Raw genomic sequence first — 10,061 nt, 5'->3', positions numbered from 1 at the left:
AAAATAATTTTCATGAACTTTTCTTGTTTCACTGAAGATTGGGACCATGGAGGTCCTCATGTTTTCATCCCAGAAGTGGAACACCAGAAACCGCTTTTTAGAATTTTAATTTTGCTTTAATATTATATAAAATATTTATATGGTTCCAAAGTCAAATCTATCAAATAAGATATCCTCAAAAGAGAATTAATAATCCCTCTACCCTATTTTATCCTTCATTCTTTGGGGACCACTAAAACGTTCTTTCTTTTTTTAAATGTATGAATGAATATGTTCTTTAGAAAGGTTTGTATTTTTGTTCTCATGGCTGCCTTTAATCTATATATAAAACACTTAGTTCTTTCTTTTTTGGTTATTGTCCATTTTTTTCCCACTATGAGCAATATTGAAATTAGCTGGTGTCCTCTTATTTTTCCTCCTATTCATCTCCATGTCATCTGATTTGATGTAATGTCCTTTTACTACTTAATGCCTATAAACAAAATTATTATACTTTCATATACTCTGGCCATTCTTCCACCAAGCTTTGATAGTTGTTTTATATGATAATCAGACCATATTATAAATACTATTCTGTCTCACAGCCATCATCGAGTACTAATTACATCAATATATCTCCTTCCATTTTGGTTGTGTGAAGCTCAGTGTTTAATAAATTCTTAGGGATGATTTCTCTAAACCATATTCCTGGAATTCAAAGCCATTAGTATATGGTTCTTGAACTTGAAGATTGGGGTGCCTGGGTGGCTCAGTTGGTTAAGCGTCTGACTCTTGATTTCGGCTCAGGTCATGATCTCAGAATCATGAGGTCGATCTCTGTCTTGGGCTCCATGCTCAGCAGGGAGTCTGCTTCTCTCCTTCTTCTCCCCTGGCTCCTGCTCTCTCTCTCTCTCAAATCAATCAATCAATCAATCAATCAATCCTTAAAAAAAAAAACCCCATGAAGATCAATTTAGTGGAATACATAATCCTTGGTTTGCACGTTCTTTTTTGGTGTATCTTAAAATATCATTCCATTGTCTTCTGGCCTGTAGTTTTGCTCCTGAAAAGTGTGATGACAATTGATTTTCTTTACTTTCTTAGTGACTTGCTATTTTTGCTGAATGCCCAAAGGTTTTCTTTTTTTCCTTTTGAGGACTGTGTTCCTGGAATATGTGTCAGTACTGACAGTTGTGGGCCGATTTTCTCAAGTACCCAAGGTAGGTTCAAGTTTTTTTATTTCAGGAAAATATATTTAAATTACAGATTTATTTGTTCTTGTCCATTACTTATTTCTTCGGTGACTCCATATATCTATACTGAGTCTTCCTTTTGCCCTCAAAAATTACAGTTTTTGTTTTAAAAATATTTGTTCTTGGGGCGCCGGGGTGACTCAGTCAGTTAAGTGTCTGCCTTTGGATCAGGTCATGATCCCGGGGTCCTGGGATCGAGTCCCACATCGGGCTCCCTGCTCAGCGGGAGTCTGTTTCTCACTCTCCCTCTGCCACTGCCCCTGCTGTGCTCCTCGCTCACTCACTCACTCTCTCAAATAAATAAATAAAATCTTTAGAGTCACCTGGGTGGCTCAGTCGGTTAAGGGTTTGCCTTAACTGACTCCTTGCTCAGTGGGGAGCTTGCTTCTCGCTCTGCCTGCCACTCTCTCTCTCTCCCTCTCCCTCTCTGACAAATAAATAAATAGGATCTTTAAAAATAAATAAATAAATAAAATCTTAAAAAAATAAAAATATTTGTTCTTTCAATTTTATAACTCTCTTTAGGGCATTTATTCAAGTGTGCATGTCCTTTCTTTTGAAAAGATTTTTATTTTTTTTAAGATTTTATTTATTCATTTGACAGAGATAGACACAGCGAGAGAGAAACACAAGCAGGGGGAGTGGCAGAGGGAGAAGCAGGCCTCCCACAGAGCGAGGAGCCCGATGTGGGGCTCGACCCCAGGACCCTGGGATCATGACCTGAGCCGAAGGCAGACGCTTAACGACTGAGCCACCCAGGCACCCCTGAAAATTTTTATAAATAAATAAATAATTTTTTTTTTAAGTTCCATCACCTTTTTCAAATATTCCTTTTCTCCAGTCACTTTATTTCCAGGTTTTTCTAATTCTGATTTATGTTCTTCCTTATTACCTTCTACAATTATGTTAATTATTTTAGTTCTTGTTATTTTTTAAATTTTTTTTTAGAGAGAGAGAGAAAGAGAGGGCAGAGAGACAGGTTTTATACTATATTTTTAAGGGGCAGGGGTGAGTCAGAATATGTTTTCTAGCTTCATAGCTCTAAAGCTCCTCTGTCTGTTGTTTTTAGAAAATGATTAAAACATGGCCTATTTTCTGAGCTCTGGTTCCTTTGCTCTCCCCCCATGTTTACCTGGATTTCTTTTTTCTTTGCCCTGATGTCCTGCAACCTAGATTGTCACCAATTTTTCCTTAGTGAGAGGTTTGCTCTAGAAGTGAGCTCAGGATGAGAATTCCAAGGACCGAGACCATGTCAGCACCTGCTGACCTTTCCACAGATTACCTTGCTCTCACGTGTGAATGAGAATTCGTAGAATCCTTTGACAGTCTTTGCTTAGAGAGTAACTGTTGGTGATTTTGGATTCCCCTTTTCTTAGGGCACTCAGATGCCCCATTTTGCTCTTTCCATTTCCTCCCACGCAAGTACAGACACTAAGTAGGTCTTATCACTGTTGCTGGCTCATCCTCACTTCTCATATTTTGGGGTTCTTATCAGCTAGTTTTATTGTAGATCCTTATATTATTTTGAAATATTCTTTTTTAAAGATTTTATTTATTAAAAATTTTTTTTAGAGATTTCATTTATTTATTTGAGAGAGAGCACACACGAGTGGAGGGGGGGCAGAGGGAGAAGGAGAGGCGGGCTCCCTGCTCAGGAAGCCCTATGTGAGGCTTGATCCCAGGACCTGAGCTGAAGGCAGATGCTTAGCCTACTAAGCCACCCAGACGCCCCTAGATTTTATTTATTTATTTGAGAGACAAAATGAGTGTGAGCAGGGGGAAGGGCAGAAGGAGAAGGAGAGAATCCTCAAGCAGACTGAGCTGAGCATGGAACCTGACTCGGGGCTCGATCTCATGACCTTGAGATTCATGACCAGAGTGGAAATCAAGAGTTGGACACTTCACTGACTGAGCCACCCAGGCGCCCCTATTTTGATATATTCTTAAAATATATCCTTATATTCTTAGGTTCTTATTCTTTTGGGAGTGTGTTTCTACCCCAGAGATCACCATATGAATAAATACGTGGCTCCCTTGGGCTTCTCAGACCACACCTAGTAATCATTCTGTACTTTTAAACCTTGATGTGAATCACAGAATGCTGCTTCTGAAGCAGAGGGGAGATAACAGACAGACTATCTAGGGTTTTGCTCACGGTCGGAAGGCCTCTGAATTTGCCTAAACCTGAACTTTATATCTCTGAGCCAGTTGTAAAGAGCTTCAGAAGGGAGAAATGGGAGTTTAAGATCATTCCATCTCTGCGTTAAAAAAAATACTCTCCAACCTAGAAAATTAATGTCCTTAACCCTGTGAAACTCTTAGCCTTTTGAAACCACTGTGTTTTTAAATAACCATGCCTTGATCCTCTATTAGAAGTAAAATCGGCAAAGTTCTTAACTGTAAAGGTATTTGATGATCTACTTTCAAGATAAGTCTAAAGTTATAAGCTAATCTCATATATATGAGGAAAGAAACCACAGTTGATTCATGGTCAATGTTTCATTATCAGAGGAGAGGCTTGGAAATTACACTGAGTTTCCAAAGTCGGTTTTTTATATGTATGGGTTTAAAAACAGTGAACATTTTACTGAACTGCTGATGTATAAATGTGGGGCATATCCTACTTTAGGAAGTTGTTCTGTAGTAAAATACAAGACCGGGAGCTATTATAAAAAAAAAAAAAACCAATGTCCTAGTATTGTTGAAAGTTTCACTTGCTCAGGGACAGAAAAATTGACGGGCTTTAAAAAATCTCAGTCATGGCTTTGACATTTCTAATTTCTTTGGTCCAGTTGTTAATTACTATAAATGTCGTTTGGAGTTTTCTGTGCATTTCCTCATCAACAAGTCAAAGCTTTTGATTACTGTTCCATGCAGGATCACATGGATAGGGAGAGATAAGAAATAGGAAAAATTGAAATAAAACAGAAAATGGAAATTATAAAGATATTTGCTTCTATGTATTTTAAATTGTTGAATTTACACATCATAGGAAACTTGATTTCCTTGAAGATTTAAAAGCTGGCAACTCAATAGTACACAAAGAGATTATTTCATGCCATTCAATGTTTTACATAATTTTTTCCCCTTAGAAATATAGAACAGGGGCGCCTGGTTAGCGCAATTGGTGAAGCGTGAGACTCTTGATCTTGGGGTTGTGAGTTTGAGCCCTACATTGGGTACAGAGATTACTTAAATAAATAAAACTTTAAAAAATAATAAAACAAAAGGAAATATGGAACAGTTTCTAGGTTGGTCCCCAAATTCCTTAGTGCCACGTCTCCCATGGTCCTGCTCTCTGTTGGAGCAGAGACTAAAGCGAAGCCAGGGAAGTAGGATTCGTGATCTCTGTACCATTGTGAGCTTCCAGCAACAGCAGAAAGAACATGGCAGTAAGAGGAGAGAAGCAAGGGTGCAAATGAATAGTTCACCACTGGGGAAGTCCTGAGCCCCTCTCTAAAGATCGCCTTCGGCTTTGTGCTTTTGGTAGTAGAATTTCCATTACATTCTCCACTTACCATCCATACACAAGTAGGCACTCAATGAATAAACAAAACAAAATCCTGCCCCATCAGGATAAAATTCAAATGTCGCTTCCTCTATGAAGCCTGCCTTAGTCCTTTGTCGGAAATCATATCTGATGCTTCCTGTCTCTGACGGCCCGTGGAGCCCTATGTATGACACATGTTTCTTAGCGTTGACTAACTCCAAAGCTCACCCTAAAGTCTTTAACAAAGTTTAAGGCTATGGGAAATGTTATTTCTCATGGATGGCTGCTTCTATGTATTTGTCCTATCCCAGATCCTTCTTTTTTTTTTTTTTTAAAGGTTTTATTTATTTATTTGAGAGAGAGAATGAGATAGAAAGAGAGAGCATGAGAGGGAAGAGGGTCAGAGGGAGAAGCAGACTCCCTGCCGAGCAGGGAGCCCGATGCGGGACTCCAGGATCATGACCTGAGCCGAAGGCAGTCGCCCAACCAACTGAGCCACCCAGGCGCCCTCCCAGATTCTCCTTACAGTAGGACTGACACTCCTCCCACCCCAAGATGGGGCTGCTGGACGTTATAGTCCCTCTTCTGGAATCAGGGCAGGGTTTGTGACTGTCCCAGCTGCCCCAGTGGAGTATGGCTGAAAGGATCCCATGAGACTTCTGAGGCTGGGTCACAGAAAGAAGAGAGCTCCTCTCCTTCTACTTCCTCCCTGACGCTGACCTCAGAATCCAGAGCTGTGAGGTGAGGAAGCCTAGAACTTGGCTAGATCTGTGACCCAAGACCAGCATCAACCACCAGATGTATGTGAATAAATCTTCATGTGATGTCAGCCCCCAGACTTTGAGTCTTCCATCTGAGGCCACCGGCATTGTGGAGGAGGGCTAGACACCATCCACCATGCCCTGCCTGATTTCCTGATGCACAGACACTGTGAGAGATAATAAAGGACTATTGTTTTCAAGTCACTAAGTTTTAAGTGAATTCATTTATGCACCAATAAATGGTTAAGCAAACAAATATGCATGAGGGTTCATGTGTAAATGTTTTTCATCTTCATCCCTTTACCTACTCCTGACTCCTAACCTCTGTAGCAACCAGGATGATGGTTTGCACACACAACAGAAATCATATTTCTTTAAATGATTATGAGGATTGAATAAAGTCACACACAAAAGGAGCTAGCAGATGATCAGTAATATGAAGTGATCAAGAAATGTTAACTGAATGTGAAATTGCTAAATGAATTATTTATTTTCTAGCTTTACCGAGATATAACTGACATATAACACTGGATAAGTTTAAGATGTATGTGTTGATTTGATAAAATTATATATTGCAAAATGGTTGTTACTACCATAGCATCAGCTAACATCTCCAACATGTCATATAATTACCTTTTTTTGTTTTTGCAGGTGAGACTTTTCAAGATTTACTTTTTTAACAACTTTCAATATATAATACGGAATTATTAGCTATAAGCACCATGCTATACATTAGATCACCAGGACTTATTCATCTTATAACTGGCAGTTTGTACCCTTTGACCAACATCTCCCCATTTCCCCTACCCCTCAACCACTGGTAACCACCAATCTACTTTGTTTCTATGAGTTCAGTATTTTTAGACTCCTCATATAAGTAATATTGTACAGTCTTTGTCTTTCCCTGATTTATCTGACTTTGCCTAATGCCCTCAAGGTCCATTCATGTTGTCACAAATGTTAGGGTTTCCTTTCTTCTCATGGCTGAATAATAGTCCATTATATATTACATTACAATATAATATAATAATGTGATATATCACAATCACATCTTCTTTATCCATTCATCTGTTGATGGACACTTAGGTTATTCCGTATCTTGGCTATTGTGAATAATGTTGAATTGAACATGGAAGTGAAGATATTTCTTCAAGATCTTGTTTTCATTTCCTTTGGATATGTATGCAGAAATGGGATTGAAGAATCATATGGTAGTTCTTTTAAATTTTTTGAGGAACTTCTATTCTGTTTCACAGTGTCTGTAACAATTTACATTCCCACCAACAGCGCACAAGGGTTTCCTTTTGCTACATCCTTGCCAACACTTGTCTTTTTGATGACAGTCATTCTAACAGATGCAAGGTGATATTTCACCATGGTTTTGATTTGCATTTCCCTGACAATGAGTGATGTTAAGCACCTTTTCATGTACCTGTTTGCCATCTGAGTAACTTCTTTGGAAAAATATCAATTCAGTTTGCCCATTTTAAAAACCAGATTTTTTTTTTTTTGCTATTGAGTTATATGAATTCCTTATGTGTTTTGAATATTGATCTCTCATCAGATACATGACTTACAAATCACTCCATAGGTTACTTTTTCATTTTGTTGATTGTTTTCTTTGCTATGCAGAAGCTTTTTAGTTTGATGTATACCCACATGGTTATTTTTGCTTTTGGCCCTTTGCTTTTGGTGTCAAATCCAAAAAAATCATTGCCAAGACCAATGTCAAGGAACTTTCCCCCATGTTTTCTTCTAGGAGTCTTACAGTTTTAGGTTTTAAGTCTTTAATTCGTTTTGAGTTAATTTTTGTGAGTGGTGTAAGAGAGGGGTCCAGTTTCATTCTTCTGCTTATGATTATCCAATTTCCCCAACACCCTTTGTTGAGGAGACCATCCTTTCTTCACTGAGTATTCTTGGCTCTGTAGTCAAATATTAGTTGACTGTCTGTGTGTGGATTTATGTCTCTCGATTCAGTTCTATTGGTCTATGTGTCTATTTTAATGTCATTACCATGTAGTTTTGATTTCTGTAGCTTTGTAGTATAGTTTGAAATCAAGAAATGTGATGCCTCTGGCTTTGTTTTTCTTGCTTAGGACTGCTTTGTCTATTTGGAGTCTTTTGTGGTTATATGAAAATTTTAGGATTGTTTGTTCTATTTCTGTGAAAAATGCCATAGGAATTTTGATGGGGATCATGTTGAATCTATAGATGGCTTTGGGTAGTATGACCAGTTTAACAATATTAGTTTTCCCAATCCAGCAACATGGGATAGCTTTCCATTTGTTTATGACTTCTTTAATTTATTTCATCAAAGTCTTATAGTTTTCAGTGTACAGATCTTTCTCCTCCTTTGTTAAATTTATTCCTAAGCATGCTATTGTTTTTGATGCTATGGTGAATGGGACTGTTCCCTACTTCTATTTCAGATATTTTGTTCTTACTGATTAGAAACAAAGTGATTTCTATATGTTGGTTTTGTATCCTACAGATTTACTGAATTCCCTGATTAGTTCTAACTGTTTTTGGTGGAGTCTTTAGGAATATAGATACGTAAGATCACATCATCTGCCATAAAAAACAATTTCACTTCTTCCTTTCCAATCTGGATGTCTTTCATCTCTTTTTTTAGCCTAATTGCTCTGGTTAGTTCTTCCATCACTACATTGAATAGGAGTGGAGAGAGTAGGCACTTTTGTCTTGCTCATGGTCTTGGAGGAAAAGCTTTTAAACTTTCACTATTAAGAATGATGCTAGATGATATGATACTTTATGTGGAAAATCCAAAAGACTCCACCCCAAAAGTGCTAGAACTCATACAGGAATTCAGTCAAGTGGCAGGATATAAAATCAATGCACAGAAATCAGTGGCATTCTTATACACCAACAATAAGACAGAAGAAAGAGAAACTAAGGAGTCAATCCCACTTACAATTGCACCCAAAACCATAAGATACCTAGGAATAAATCTAACCAAAGAGGCAAAGAATCTGTACTCAGAAAACTATAGAACACTCATGAAAGAAAGTGAGGAAGACACAAAGAAATGGAAAAACATTCCATGCTCATGGATTGGAAGAACAAATATTGTGAAAATGTCTATGCTACCTAGAGCAATCTACACATTTAATGCAATCCCTATCAAAATACCATCCACTTTTTTAAAAAAAATGGAACAAATAATCCTAAAATTGTATGGAACCAGAAAAGACCCCGAATAGCCAGAAGAATGTTGAAAAAGAAAAGCAAAGCTCGTGGCATCACAATTCCAGACTTCAAGCTCTATTAACAAAGCTGTCATCATCAAGACAGTATGGTCCTGGCACAAAAACAGACACATAGATCAATGGAACAGAATAGAGAGCCCAGAAATTGACCCTCAACCCTATGGTCAACTAATCTTCGACAGAAATTGTCCCAAGAATGTCCAATGGAGAAAAGACAGTCTCTTCAACAAATGGTGTTGGGAAAATTGGACAGCCACATGCAGAAGAATGAAACTGGACCATTTCCTTACACCACACACAAAAATAGACTCAAAATGGATGAAAGACCTCAATGTGAGACAAGAATCCATCAAAATCTTAGAAGAGAACACAGGCAGCAAACTCTTCGACCTCAGCCACAGCAACTTCTTCCTAGACACATCACCAAAGGCAAGGAAAGCAAGGGCAAAAATGAACTACTGGGACTTAAGATAAAAAGCTTTTGCACAGCAAAGAAAACAGTCAACAAAACCAAAAGACAGCTAACAGAATGGGAGAAGATATTTGCAAATGACATATCAGATAAAGGGCTAGTATCCAAAATCTATAAAGAACTTATCAAACTCAACACCAAAGAACAAATAATCCAATCAAGAAATAAGCAGAAGACATGAACAGACATTTCTGCACAGAAGACATCCAAATGGCCAACAGGCACATGGAAAAGTGCTCAACATCACTCGGCATCAGGGAGATCCAAATCAAAACCTCAGTGAGATACCACCTCACACCAGTCAGAATGGCTAAAATTAACAAGTCAGGAAATGACAGATGTTGGCGAGGATGTGGAGAAAGGGGAACCCTCCTACACTGTTGGTGGGAATGCAAGCTGGTGCAACCACTCTGGAAAACAGTATGGAGGTTCCTCAAAAAGTTGATAATAGAGCTACCGTACAACCCAGAAATTGCATTACTGGGTATTTACCCCAAAGATACAAATGTAGTGACCTGGAGGGGTACGTGCACCCCAGTGTTTATAGCAGCAATGTCCACAATAGCCAAACGATGGAAAGAGCCTAGATGTCCATCAACAGATGAATGGATAAAGAAGATGTGGTCTATTTATAATGGAATATTATGCAGCCATCAAAAATACCTGAAATCTTGCCATTTGCAATGATGTGGATGGAACTAGAGGGTATTATGCTAAGCAAAATAAGTCAATTAGAGAAAGACATGTATCATATGATCTCACTGATATGAGGAATTCTTAATCTCAGGAAACAAACTGAGGGTTGCTGGAGTGGTGGGGGGTAGGAGGGATGGGGTGACTGGGTGATAGACATTGGGGAGGGTATGTGCTATGGTGAGC

The sequence above is a fragment of the Callorhinus ursinus genome, unplaced genomic scaffold (assembly GCF_003265705.2).
Source record: "Callorhinus ursinus isolate GAN/ISIS: 27379988/994484 unplaced genomic scaffold, GSC_fseal_2.0 scaffold5, whole genome shotgun sequence".
Taxonomy (NCBI): Eukaryota; Metazoa; Chordata; class Mammalia; order Carnivora; family Otariidae; genus Callorhinus; species Callorhinus ursinus.
Note: the sequence above shows the minus strand (reverse complement) of the source record.